Source organism: Dermacentor andersoni, chromosome 9, assembly GCF_023375885.2.
Source record: "Dermacentor andersoni chromosome 9, qqDerAnde1_hic_scaffold, whole genome shotgun sequence".
Classification (NCBI taxonomy): Eukaryota; Metazoa; Arthropoda; class Arachnida; order Ixodida; family Ixodidae; genus Dermacentor; species Dermacentor andersoni.
In genome coordinates this window covers 13,982,690-13,996,602 of record NC_092822.1, presented here as the reverse complement: position 1 = coordinate 13,996,602, position 13,913 = coordinate 13,982,690, and the positions used below count along the sequence as shown (strand labels likewise).

At 43.0% G+C, this 13,913-nt stretch overlaps 1 protein-coding gene across 3 annotated transcripts in view; it reads left to right on the top strand.

Moving 5' to 3' along the window:
• The window catches only part of LOC126527059 (uncharacterized), a 61,556-nt gene that overhangs the window by 31,656 nt on the left and 15,987 nt on the right, over window positions 1-13,913 (top strand). Inside the window, exon 2 of one of the 3 annotated variants that reach the window (XM_055068541.2) lies at window positions 368-429. The exons of 1 other annotated variant lie outside the window; for it this stretch is intronic. The gene's annotated coding sequence lies outside the window, so the exon portion shown is untranslated. Of the gene's footprint in view, window positions 1-12; window positions 430-13,913 lie in introns of those variants that run through there. One more of the 3 variants, XM_050174780.2, reaches the window with a different exon arrangement.

Sequence of the window (13,913 nt, the reverse complement as noted above, 5' to 3'; positions counted from 1 at the left end):
GACCTCTTGCTAAAACAAATATTAGATGAAAAGAGTCGCCTTTTACCACACGTTGCTTGTAACAACCAACGTATGTAAGCCCTAAACATCATTTCTACGTCTTTACGTCAATTCAACCAATGTAATTTTGTTTGATTTCATCTTCTTCCAACAGAGTTTAACGAAGACGACGTTTTACAAATAACGCAGCATTGCTCTAATATTTTAAACGCTTATCTTCTTAACTGCTTGATGGCAAAGCAAAACCACTCAGCAGCTAGTGGTCGGTGTCTATTCCAGGGAAACAGTGCATATAGATGACAGTGCCTGTTACAGGCGCGAGCGACAAGTGCAATGTTTTCAAAACAGTAAAAGATGGATGTTGCAGGACGGCGCACTGGGATGCACTACGCATCTAATTCCCAGGCATGAAAACATCTGAAATACACGGTACGTTCCTTTTAACAACTATGCCTCATTCACGTCTTGTGCGCTAAGGGCGCACAGCAATAAATGGTATTATAAGAGGTTGCACTGAATGTGAACATGTGTAGTTATAAACAGCGGAAGAGTACGCATTTGGGCTGGTTGGTTCATGTTTACGAGCAATAACAACAGCGCTAAACAACAGGACGAGCAGAGGGACACAGACAGCGCAGTTGTCTGTGTCCCTCTGCTCGTCGTGTTATTTAGCGCTGTTTTCATTGCTCGTAATGTGTAATTATGTTGACGTATTCGCGCTATACAAATGTGTTTAGCAGAGTGAATTATTTAACAAACGTTGTATTATTCGGAATGCTTGTATGAATGTTTCCCTATTCACAAACAGCTTTACAGCGGAACTCCCTAACTCTTGTTACTGGTGGGTTTCGTTTTTGACGTATGCAGAAAAGTTGTCAGAGCTCTCATCGCCCTCTCTCTGGTCATGGACAGAGAGAGGGCGACGGTGTTGTGGGGTGTGTGTGTTGGCTGTCTGTTTAGTTTTGGAGCTGTGTTGGCTTTGGAGCCGTTGATCCAGATGCGCGACTGCAGCGGCGCAGCCGAAAATGCATACAAGCACAGCGTAAAACATCTGTACAACACGTATCTGTGTAATGGTCGTCGACATCTCGGCCTTCGATGTACTCGCGGCTGACGCGTCGGCCGCTGACATGGATGATGAACTGGTACTTCGTTACACGGAGATGAGCGGCTCGCTTCTGCGCGACAGCCTCTCTGTGTGCACAGCTGCATGCAAGAAATACCCGGACAGTCACGAGAAAGCCGCAAAACGGATCAAGCAGACTATGGATAGGCGCCATGGTTCGTCCTGGCACGTTGTCGTTGGTGCTTCGTTCGGCCTTGAAGTGACACATGAAGTGCGGCACATTCTTTACCTGATATGTTGCTCAAAGTTCGCGGTGTGCTTGTGGAGATGTTCTTGAGGAACGCGGCCGCAGGCTGGGCACTAAGCGCATCACGTCTACATCCGTCGCACAACGTTCGCCGGCTTCGACGTCTCGTTTATGCTCGTTCTGCGGTAATCGATAGCTGTTGCCCGATTTCTTGTCACGTGGTGCCTTGTACACAGCGCTTTTGTTGTCAGTGCTGACTGGATATTCACGCGTAAACTTGTTGCAGTGCTCATAGCGCCGCACGAAGTTTGTCGCACAAATCTCCTTTCTGGTTGGGGCGATATGCTTATGTTCCGAGAGATGTGACAGCCGAGACAGTAAACAAAAAGTCGTACGTTTCGATTGTTATTGCTTGGTGGTTATCGTGGCTGTCCAAAACCAATTCAGTATATGGTGATTGATAGCTGTTAGGTGTACTGCTGAGTGCTGAAGGTGTGCTGTGAGCGTTCGTGTTATCAGTGCAATCCGCGCACTGTTGTATCTGTTTCTGTTGCTGTAGCGTTGTGTGTGTTTTCAGAATTTCGATTGCAGTGTGTCATTTCTTGCAAGTTTCAGTGCTATCCAGAATCTACGTACTCTTGATCGGTGCAGTCATGCCTGACATTCTGACCGATATATGCGTTTTTGGTTAGACATATTCATTTTTCTTGTCAATGAAATGGAGAAGTTGGTGCATGCATTCGTAACAGTATTCAGCTGTGTAAAATCTTTTTTCTAAGCTTTAACTTATCACATATAATTGCAATTAAAGTGGGTATAATGAAGAGCAGCGAGGCAGATGCTGACAAAGATGAAAATTTATGAAGAGCTTGACGTTTCAGTCCCCACACAGGAGTTTTATTCACAAGGCGCCCGTTTTCATGTCATCTTAGCCAGCATCTGTATTGTTTTTTTCATGATTCTTCCTGACCTGACGAGATTTTATCAGCCTCTCATCTTTAGTGCAGAGTAACATTTGTTGAATGATACAAAGTTTAATGTCGTTCAACTACTGTGTCAGTGACGAAAAGGACCTATTACTGCATTCATTGTGCCTGGTTTGCTTTAATGTGATGCCTGTGCACATTGTGATTTTGTTAAGAATTGCAGGGGATGCATTTAGTAAGGAAATAATGTGCACAGTCCTCTGTAATTTGTAAATTTTTTGCTGGCAGTAGTGACAGTGTTTAGTGGATCCAAATCTGCCCTTGGTATTTAGGAATTTCTGTTGCTGCCAGCACTCAGTCACCCAGCAAGTTTGGCCACTTGAAGCAACAAGTGGTTTGCCTGCCAAACTAATTGAGACTACACTCATTGTTGGGACTAGCAGCTCGAAGCGCCATGCCCTCCTGATCAAGGATGGTACCATGGTAGTGGCTGATTCACAGAGATCACACATGTGCCCTGTACTTGATAACTAAAATTAAGTAGCAAAACCTACTTAGTTGGCTCAGTGACTCAGTCATTCTGCTGCTTTGTGTGATGCTTGAAGTTCTATTAATAGCTGTGCTGGCTGCTATCTGATTGGGGTGGAATGCAAAAATGTTTGTGGACCTTGTTTCAGGTGCCTGTTAATGGACCCAAAGTGGGCAGCGTTAATCTGGAGTCCTATGGCACCTCTTACAGCCCTTGTGTTGCTTTGGAAAATTTAATAGTTGAAAGTGCAAGCACTGTCACACCAAAACAAAGCTTATGGGGTACCACACGTAAAAAGCATCCTATCTTTAAAGATCATATTTTTTTTTGTGGCTCTTGTGAGTTGTAAACAAGCTAAAGGTTCCTCATACTGATACTTTTGAGGACAGTAAAGGCAAATATTAAGTCTTGCTAGAATGACATGTGGGGCTTCTGAAAACCTTGCAGCATTTGTTTATGGGATGAGATGACTTTGTTACAGACGAAGTTATCATTGAGACCAGTGCACCTCTTCCTCACTTGAAGTAGCCTGCAGTTACCTCCGTTTGGGCAGTTTATTTGGGTCTTCTTTGACTGTTCATTACTCCGGAGATTAAGAGGGTCTGTCCTCCTAATGTTTTTGAGCACAGGGTAAAAAGACAGAAGTGTCAACTTGCCCGGTAATGCAGTCCAACTAATGTTCTCCCAATTTGAGAGTCTTGGGGCAACAAATAGGTGGCATTAAAATTTAATATTAATGCTAGCAAGAGCTTGGCTTGGGTGTTCTCTCTTAACACTGGTAACACTCTTAGCTTTCAGTGCAGTAAAGAGCCTATTGCACTTTTTTTCAGCTGCAGATAATGAGCTGACACAATTTGGCAACAAGCTGGTTACTGCCAGGTTTTGCTATATTGGCATGATCTGACAGGCTTATGAACACTGTTTGTCTGCTATGTGTGAACACACATTTAGTGCGAACAGCTTGGGAAGAAAGGGGAGAGATTACATTACAAAGGCACAAAAAAAGAAGATGAGGGCTGGAAGAAACCACTGTAGAAAGCTAGGTACAGCACTTTGCTGGGACATTATACTCCATTTCATGCATGGCGAGAGGAAGTGCAAAGCCTAGAGAAACTTCTCGCATGGCTATAATCCGTGACCTAAAAGCAGTGTATCCAGTGTGTCATAAATGAAAGAATATAAAGGTCAGCATCATGTAATTCGAGGAAACATCAAGTCTCATATTTTTGTGTCACACGATATGATGCAATCCTTACTTGGAAGGCATTGCATATCTGTACCTTTTCACCATTGAACAAGTGCAGTGACATGTTTCTTCAGCTAGTGGGCAGTGGGCACATTGCACCACTTGTACTCGTGGCCAAAACATGGTATGTTGTATACTGAAGCTACAAAGGTGCACAACTAATATGTGGTTTGACTTACCCTTATGCCTGCAAGTTGTAATACAGTAGACTTCTGTTAATTCGACTCCGGTTAACTCGATTTTTTGGTTATTTCGATCTTGACTAAAGGTCCCTGCTGGTGCCCATGCATTTCTACAAGCCAAAATTTTATTTCAATCCTAAAATTGGTCTTCGCTGGATAACTCAAACTTGACGAGTCAGGATGCACACACCTGACTCCTATCTTGCCTGCTAGACAAAAAAAAAAAAAAAAAAAGAAAGGGCCGAAAATTGACTGCACTGTGCAGTCGAATACAAAACCTAAACTGCGTTTGCGCGTTTATGTGCTTTACCGCATAACACTCGCATTGCGGCGAAGCGGGCTTAAAAAGAACTGTGTCGCAAAGCCATTGCGGTACTCATATTTATTTATTTATTCAATACTGTCAATCCCGTCAGGGATCGTAACAGAAAGGGCATTCAAAAAAGTACACTGACATACAAACATGACAATAATAACGGTTTGGAAATACACATTAATACACAGAATAAACTTATACATCAGTAGCAGTAAAAAATATACAATCAGGTTCACGCTGCAATATTTGGGTTGGACAGATAAATGTGTTAAAATGCAAAACAAAGGTAGTAACCAAGTGATACTGACAGTAAACAAAATAATTACTGAGATGTAAGTAGATCGTTTTCAACAAGCGTGATAAAAGCAGTTAGTGATGAACTATTAACAGAGCCCACGTTCAAAGCGTTCCAATCGCGTATAGTCTGTGGAAAGAATGAGTACCTGAAAGTGTCAGTGCGGAATGAATACTCGTTTAGTGTGTGTGGGGGGGGGGTTATGACGTGTTTTCCTCGTTTGAGATTTCGTTATGTATCGTGAGGTATCCAGATTTAATTGATTATTTATGAGTTGGTAAATGGTTTTAAGGCGCGCTAGTTTTGCTCTGTTTTGGAGGGTTAGCATCCCGGCTTGTTTGAGTAGTTCTGTCGGTGAGTCTGCTAGCCTATGTTTGTTAAAAATGTATCTGAGCGCCTTTCTCTGAACACCTTCAAGTTTTTTGATCAGCTTGTTAGTGAAAGGAAACCAAACTACGTTTGCATACTCTAGTACCGGTCTGACAAATGTTTTATATGCTAGTAACTTTATATCAGATGGTGCTAGTCTGAGGCGTCTATTAATGAAAAATAACTGTTTTAGTGCGGTTGCCGTGACTTTGTTAACGTGAGCATCCCATCTGAGGTCAGAGGTTAGTAATATGCCTAAGTATTTGTATTCACAGACAGAAACGAGAGTGATGCTGCTTAGTGTGTACTGAAAGAGTGATCTATGTTTTTTCCTAGTTACAGATAATACAACAGATTTATTAACGTTAATATTCATTTGCCAATCTTCACACCATTTGGTTACTGATGCTATGGCGTTATTTAAAGCTATATAGTCGGCGACAGAGTTAATTTCCTGATATAACACGCAGTCATCGGCAAAAAGTCTAATGTTGTTAAAGATGTTAGCAGGAAGGTCGTTTATAAAAATTAGGAATCACACTGGGGCTAAGACGCTTCCTTGTGGTACACCTGATGTGACATCAGCTGTTACGGATTTCTCGTTGTTAATTTCGACAAACTGAGTACGGTTGGTGAGGTAATCAGTAATCCAGTCTAAATTGGGCCAGTTCCTAAAGTTAGTTCAAGCTTCCTAATAAGTTTTGGGTGTGACACACGGTCGAAGGCTTTCGAAAAGTCTAGGAAAATAAGGTCAATTTGTTTTTGGTGATCAATAGAGATGGTTACGTCATGCACGAGTTCAATTAGTTGAGTAACGGTAGAAAGTCCCTTTCGAAAGCCATGCTGGAAAGGCGTTAGAATTTGGTTATCTTCTAGATAGGTTGTTATGTGCTTTAAGATGATGTGTTCAAGTAGCTTGCATATTGTGCTGGTTAGTGAGATTGGTCTGAAGTTTCAAGGATCTGATTTGCTTCCTGATTTATGTATTGGTGTTATTTTCGCTGTTTTCCATTCTTTAGGAAGGGTGCAGGATGACAGGGATTTGTTAAAGAGTATTACTAAAAACTTCGCAATCCACTCGGCATATCTGCGCAGGAATGTGTTAGAAATGTTATCAGGCCCCGATCCTTTTTTAGTGTCTAAATTTAGTAGTAGGTTTAAGACTCCAGTTTCAGTCACAGTAAGGGGCCCTAGTTGTTTGCCGGTGCAGGGGCTATTGCGGGGTGCATTTCCATCGTCTGTAGTAAAAATGGAACAAAAGTAGTTATTCAGTGTGGTTGCAGTATTTCGATTTTCCTCCGAGGACGGGTGACTGTCATTATGTACTTTAGGATTTAAGTAACGCCAGAACTTCTGGGGAGAATCTTTTAGGAAATTTGTTAGCGTATTTGAAAAATAGAATGCTTTAGCTATTTTGATTTTAGATTTTAAATCGTTAGTGGCTAATGCTAATTTTTCAGCTGTTCGTTCTGATGGGTGGCGTCGTTGCGTTTTTTTCAGTCGCCGGACCTTCCGTTTGGCATGAATTACAGTTCGAGTAATCCAAGGATTATTCTTTCGCGTTATTTTAGTCTTAGTAGGAACGAAATTAGTAATACAATACGATAGAATATTTTTAAACCTATGCCATTAAAATTGCCATTAGACCCTTGGCAATTTTTCGTGCTAGAAAAATAGTGTGAGCTTTAGATTTCGACATTTTTAAAAGCTTTAATGTCATTTCTTTGTTCGTTTTTCACTTTGGAAACAGAGAAAGGGGGCGCATGTTTGATTCGGAGGTGTGTTAAATCGGGAAAATACTGGCAAATGAATCGGCAGTGTTCAGCCGTTTCTTCTGCATCATGTTCAATTCGGCCCGCCGGAAAATCCGATAAGTTTCCTCTGTCCTGTCAATGTTTAGTTAACGGAGGTCGACTGTATATGTAGTTACTCCATTGAAAGTTTTGTAGGTCAAAGATGGCACTGAGAAATGCATGGAGTGAGACTAGTATTACCGTACTTTTTGTAGGCGCCTGGAGGTGGAGAATAGAATCGCGCGCCGTGGAAAATACGAAGGAGCGCGCTGAGGGAGCTTGCAAGCGGGCGGCAAAGCAACGCCACCTACACGAAAGTCTAGGTGGCCGGGAAGGTGACAGGAGGCGAAGCGAGGCGTTGTGGAGGACGAGGGTAGGCGGAGGCGCTCTAGGGTTGACCTTCTTTATTCTATGGTTGCTATGGGTTGCGTATGCGTTATGGAGGTAGCGGGTTCATCTCGTGGCGAGAACGCAGCACGCACAAAGGTATGAGTCGTCGGTGCCCCAACACTCTGCCGCGCAGCAGCTAGCGAAGTAATCTTCGTGCAGTATTTCGCTTCAACGAAAACTGAGCGGGAAGAACGCAGCACACCCAAAGGTATGAGCCGTCGGAAGTGTCTTGACTCTGCCCGCAACACAGACAACTTTCAAGATAGGGCGCGCGAGGTTGCGCAATACTAACGCGGTTGCTGCCGGAATACAACGGCGCCGCCCTCGCTCCCGTCCCCTCGGAGCCTAGCGCGTGACGGAAGACGGCGCGCTTCCTTTTCGCTTTCCTCCTTTGCGCGCACGAGATTCAGCCGTCATCGTCGGCTCCCCGCCGCACGCTTTCACTGCACATACGGCGCGCGGGGGCGATGTCACCGCCCTTGCACTTCATGCGGAACATCGCGGCGAAGACGACGGCTGAAATGTGCCTGCAGTGACCTTTTCTAAACGCAGTGTCAATTTCTATATAATTGCTCTCGCAGCTATATAGGAATGGCACTCATGTTCTTGTACGTAAGGGGCGTTCACGAAATGAAGTGTCATTAATATTTAATAGCCAAATTTGGGGATTTTTTCTATATTGTTACATTTGTTGACCCTTTCACGTCGTATTTCTAGGTGACCTAGATAGAAGCATTTGTTCAGACTAGGAACTCTGTCTGGAAATAAGAGGAGTAACAGTTATTCAGGGTATCTACCAACCAGGAAAACTGGGAAAACCGGGAATTCTTACGGATCTTGCTTAACCTGGAAATACTCAAGGAAAACTCTGGGAATTTGTGCTTCTATCAGGGAAAGTTAGCTGTAATTTCATTGAAAAGGAACGAAAGTCGCGCTAATGCTGGCTCGAGTAACAGAGAGGAATTGTAACGAATCGTCTCTGGTGCCGTTTCGTCGGCTGGAGGAGTTGCCAGTGTACAGTAAACGACCGATTTTCTAGACGCCCGATTTTTGGAACATGCCCGAAAATGCGACGGCTTCCCGGCGCCGCCACCTACCCCATAGAGGCAATTTACACGAACGTATGAAATTTAGGACGCAAGAACCTGTCGCCTTCCGATTTTCTGGACTTTATTGCCGTGACTGCAGGTCCGAAACAGCATTAATCAAAGCCACCACCGCCGCCATTTTGACTATCACGCCAACTCGAACCGGCGCTCTCGCACGCAGATCCGCTGGCAGCCGTAGCTACCACCGCGGCAACGCTAGGTCTAGCTACTTCGACGTTCGCTATTGTTAGCAATTCGCCGCTGTTAGAAAAGGCGCCGACTCAGCTTTTGTAATCCTCGCCAATGGCTTCGACGCTAGGAAAGCACAACGCGTTGCATTATGCCGGTTTTCGAAAGTAAGCTTCTCCTCAATACGGAAATGTTATGCGGTGAAGCATACGCGAAGTACCGCGGTGAAGCTTAACAAGTGTGGGAAGGGGCAATTGTCACGGGACCCAGTATGTATTCCTTAATTATACACGCAGGCACCCGCCGTCTCCTGTCACAGTACGAGCACCGACATGCCTAATAATTGTACTGGCAGGCCTTCAGAGCCTTTTCGGATGTGGCCGTGGTGATTTGAGGCCTGAAGCGCAGTAAAAGACACGCATTCATTTTTTTCGGACTGTCCGATTTTTCGGATGTTTTCGCGACCACTAGGGAGTCCGAAAAAAATCGGACGTTGACTGTGCAACTGACCAAGAGGATGCTTCAAATGGTCCGTGGGGCGAACGCGCAGCGGGAGGAGGACGAGAACAGAAAGGACCGACACATTGAGGAATGAACGGGAAAGCAAGTGTGCCGCCTCTTCTTTGAAGGAGCTTGAGCTCAAAAAACTAAGTGTTGGCTGACGCCGAGATGCTGGTGTCCCCCATTCAAACCAAAATAAACTTTTTTAAAGCAATGAAACGCAGCACTGAGGCCTTGTGTACGGGGTGGGGATATGTCAGGACAGCTGAGTTTGACACTTGCGACAAAGTTCGGGCTTCATACCAATGAACTTGCTATCAGTTGATAGAAATAGTTCATATTGAAAATTATTCGCTTCTGTAAGCGTCTCTTTTTATTCGTATTTAATAAATGTTCGACTTGATTTGCATTGGTCTTTACCATTTTTTCGAAGATATTTTATTCACTGTGTATTTTATTAACCCCTCCTTTCTGTTTTCTTTTTGAATAAAATAAACACTACTCCTTACTATCCAAACTGGAGTAAGTCGTTTAATTTTTAACATGTTCATTAGTGAGTGATAGCATCGGGCGACATGGTGTCAGCCCGTCTTGACATAAAACAAAGTTCTGTGTCACTCAGGGAAAACCTGGAAAGTTCAGGGAATTTGAAAATAACTTGATAGACACCCTGTAGTGACATCATTTGCTTTACACGTGGTGGTGCAATCGATGATGATCATCGCTATGGTTGTTTTTCCATAATAGCTTTAGCAAACTCAGCATTCTTGCAAAATGTGAATGAAAACGTAACACACAGTTGTGAGCAATATTTTTTAGACCAATGGTGTGCACTTACGATGCCGCTGACTGCTTCATTAGAATACTTTCACCGACGGAATTAATCGGCACCCATAGGGAACATTATTATAGGCAGGCTTGATATAATACACGTTGTTTAATAGTGCTTGTGTAGCTTTTAGAATATATTTCATCGGATGAGTTGCACATTGTGCAACTCATCCGATGTCCACACTTCTGTCTAGAGCACTAGTGTATGTCACTGCAGGGTAAGAGTGAGCAGTATCACAGCAGCTGTGTAGTTCAAGACACCGTGTTGAATAATACATGCTTCTCAAGCTTTGTCTCTGAAACTGAGCAGTGACACACACAGATAAACGCATGCACATGCACATAAAAAAAGCTAGCATATTTGGGTAGACTTGACATGAATCAAGAACATCAGCTGTGACCAACCTCCTAAAGACCTGCAAAGATTTCCAAAGGAAATCCTTAGCCAATGCCCGAGTCTCCGCAGAGATCAATCATTAAAGATTGTAGTTTATGCATAGACCATTGGGGTTTGCTGAGTAGGCTGTTTTCCAACTGTTGCAGCACCTGCTCACATGACTATCACTCATTGCGGTTTTCATATTTAATCAAGTACTTTTGTACTTTACCTTGCACTCATTATGGCTCGCACTAGTGTGTAAACAAGGTCTAATTGGTTCCTGCGAAGTTTCACATTAGTACGCCTTCTCGTCTATCTAAGGCGATTATTGAAGATTTCCTGTGCGCACACAAGGCGTGGCAGATATGTAGAACAGAGGATACTTATAACAGGTGACAATACAAAATGTTTTCTTTGCTAGAACAATCTAGGCAAGCAATCAGCAGGAAATGGCAGTTACAACAATTATCTTAGGACTAGCAGTAGTACAGTAATGAAAATTTATTTTGGGAACACAGTGTACCATATGTCCACATAACGACAATCAAACAAAAATGGAAAAAGAAAAGTGGGAAGTCGAAAGCAACACAATGCAAAATTTGTGACGATGACACGTGCGATGATAAATTGTTTTATTTACGCACTGCAGCTTCCACTTGTGAAGTAAATTCGGACAACGATTCGATGGCGGTTATAGCAGGATCAAGTCGGTTCCATTCAGCAACTGTAAGGGGGAAGACTGAATACTTAAACGTGTCATTGTTGCATGTGTATTCTGTTAAAGTGTGCGCATGTTTGTTACGTGTTTTTCGAGCCTCAGAAAATGAAATGTACCTGGACACATCTATCTTAGTTATTCTTTAGAATCTGAAACAAGAACTTCAGGCGAGCGTGTTTTGCCCTGGTAGATAGCATTTGCAATCCAGACTGCGTTAGAAGATTAGTCGGTGAGTCAGTGCGTTTATATTTGTTGTGAATGAACCTTATAGCCTTTCTTTGTACTGCCTCTAATTTTGTTATGTTAGTTGTTGTATGAGGAAACCAGACAGTGTTTGCATATTCGAGAACCGGCCTAACGATCGTTGTGTAGGCCAGTAGCTTCGTTGATGTTGTAGAGAGCGCAAGGCTTCTTTTGAGGAAGAATAGTTTGCGTAATGCTCCTGCCGTGATATTCGAAATGTGTTTATCCCACCTGAGGTCTGAGGTTAATGTAACTCCCAGGTATTTATGTTGTTCAACTTTAGTTAGTGGTATTCCATTAATCTCATATGTAAAGTTAGATGGTCTTGTTTTCCTTGTTACGGTCATGACCACAGACTTTTTTACGTTAATTGACATCTGCCAATTAGAGCACCAAATAGCTAGAGTGTTGAGGGATGTATTAAGTGCGATGTTATCGTTATAATTAGTGATTTCCCTATAGATAACGCAGTCGTCGGCGAACAGTTTTATATTACAACCAATGTTAGCTGTGATGTCATTAATATAGATTAGGAAGAGTAATGGCCCAAGAACTGAGCCTTGGGGAACTCCGGAAGTAACGGTGACAGTGTTAGATAGCATTTTTTCGTAGGTTACAAATTGTGAACGATTGGCTAGAAATTCTTTTATCCAGGCTGAAAGGAGCCCTTTCCCAACAACACTTTCAACTTTAGCGATTAATTTGTTATGGCATACACAATCAAATGCCTTAGATAGATCAAGTAAAATCATGTCAGTCTGGCCGTGGTGATTGATAGTATATGCAAGATCGTGGACTAGTTCTGTTAGTTGGGTTACTGTTGATAAACCACTGCGAAAACCATGTTGGTAGGGAGACAAGAAGCCAATGCTCTCTAGAAGAACCGTTATGTGCTTTAAGATTATGTGCTCTAGAAGCTTACAGGATGTACTAGTTAATGAAATGGGTCTAAAATTTGAAATTTCTGCTGTGTCGCCTGATTTATGGATAGGTATTATCTTTGCAATTTTCCAGTCGTTCGGTAGTTGTGAAGTCGTGAGTGATTTACGAAAAATTATGCCGAGGTATCTACTGCACCATTCCGCATACCTTTTCAGAAAGTCGTTAGGTATGTTGTCAGGACCGCTGCCTTTTTTAGGGTCAAGATTAAGCAGAAGATCAAGTATGCCAGCGTCCGTAATGTGTAATTCACCAATGCTTACGCCCTGTCTCGTTAGAATGGGGGGAATAATGTTATTGTCTGTAGTAAATACTGATTGAAAAAAAATGTTATATGCGTTGGCTTTCGCAGTTTCTTCCTCTGGGCTTAAGTGGGACGCTTCTCTATCATTGGTGCGAAAGTGCCTCCAGAACCTTCCGGGATTATTAGTAAGAAAGCTCGGTAACTTTACATTAAAATAATATTCTTTTGCTCGTTTGGCTGCTAGCTTGAATTCCGCAATGGCATTAGGAAGTTTCGTCACCCTGGATTCGTCTCCTCCTTTAATTTTTCTTGTTCTACGCAGTCTTTTCAGACGGCGCTTTGCCTGAATTACTTCTCGGGTTATCCAGGGATTATTTTTTGGCGGCCGCTTGGTTTTAGTGGGCACGTAGTTCGTGACGCAGTAGAGGACGATAGATTTGAACATAAGCCAAAGGGAATGTACGTCAACAGAATCATTGGAACCCATTTGGGAAAAAGGCTGGAACTCGTGGTCAAGGTATGTTAGTATGCTATTGTCATCAGCGTTTTGGAACTCGGTTACTATGGACACAGGAAAGTGGGTAGTAATACCAACGAGTGGTAACACGCATACTGGTACGTCATGATCTGATATGCCACGAATTACGTCAGTTCGTACATGGTTAATATCGAAATGATGGCTGATAAACATTAGGTCAAGAATGTTTTGAGTAGTTCCCACTGAACGTGTTGGACGGGAAACAACCTGATGAATATTGAAGGTTAACATGAGATGAAATAGTGCATCCGAGGCTGCTGACGAGTAGTGCATGTCATTCCAATTAATGTCAGAAAGATTAAAATCACCCATAAGGGCGATGCGTGAACCATGGGCGTGATGTTGCATGTAGTCGTGAATGGCACTGATACACTCGTCACCCGAGTTCGGGCTCCGATAAACACACCCTAAAACAACGTTTCTACCTTCGCAAAGCAATTTACAAAATACCGCCTCAGCGTCTTTTACCTCAGGCAGAACGGAAAAAGCAAAACATTTTTTTATTAATAACGCTACTCCACCACCACGTGTGGGACGGTCTTTTCGGATAACGGAATAATTTGGCGGCGCGAACTCTTTATCAAGAATGTCGGACGTGAGCCACGTTTCTGTTATAGCTGCTACATCAGGCTCATAATCAATTAACAAGTTTTCAAGTGCCTGAGGTTTGTTGACGACGCTTCTAGCACTTACAGTGAAAAGTGTTAGTTCGCTGTTTTTGCGCCTCGGCGAGTTACAACACCGCTTTTGTCTTTTCCGGTGATGTTCGTTGCTTTGCCGGCACGGCGATTTTGTGACCCTCTTTCTGAATCGTTTTTTTCAAGCGGCACTTTGTCATCCTGCTCGTTGCTCCAAACATACAGGCGATTGTTAATGTATAGTTT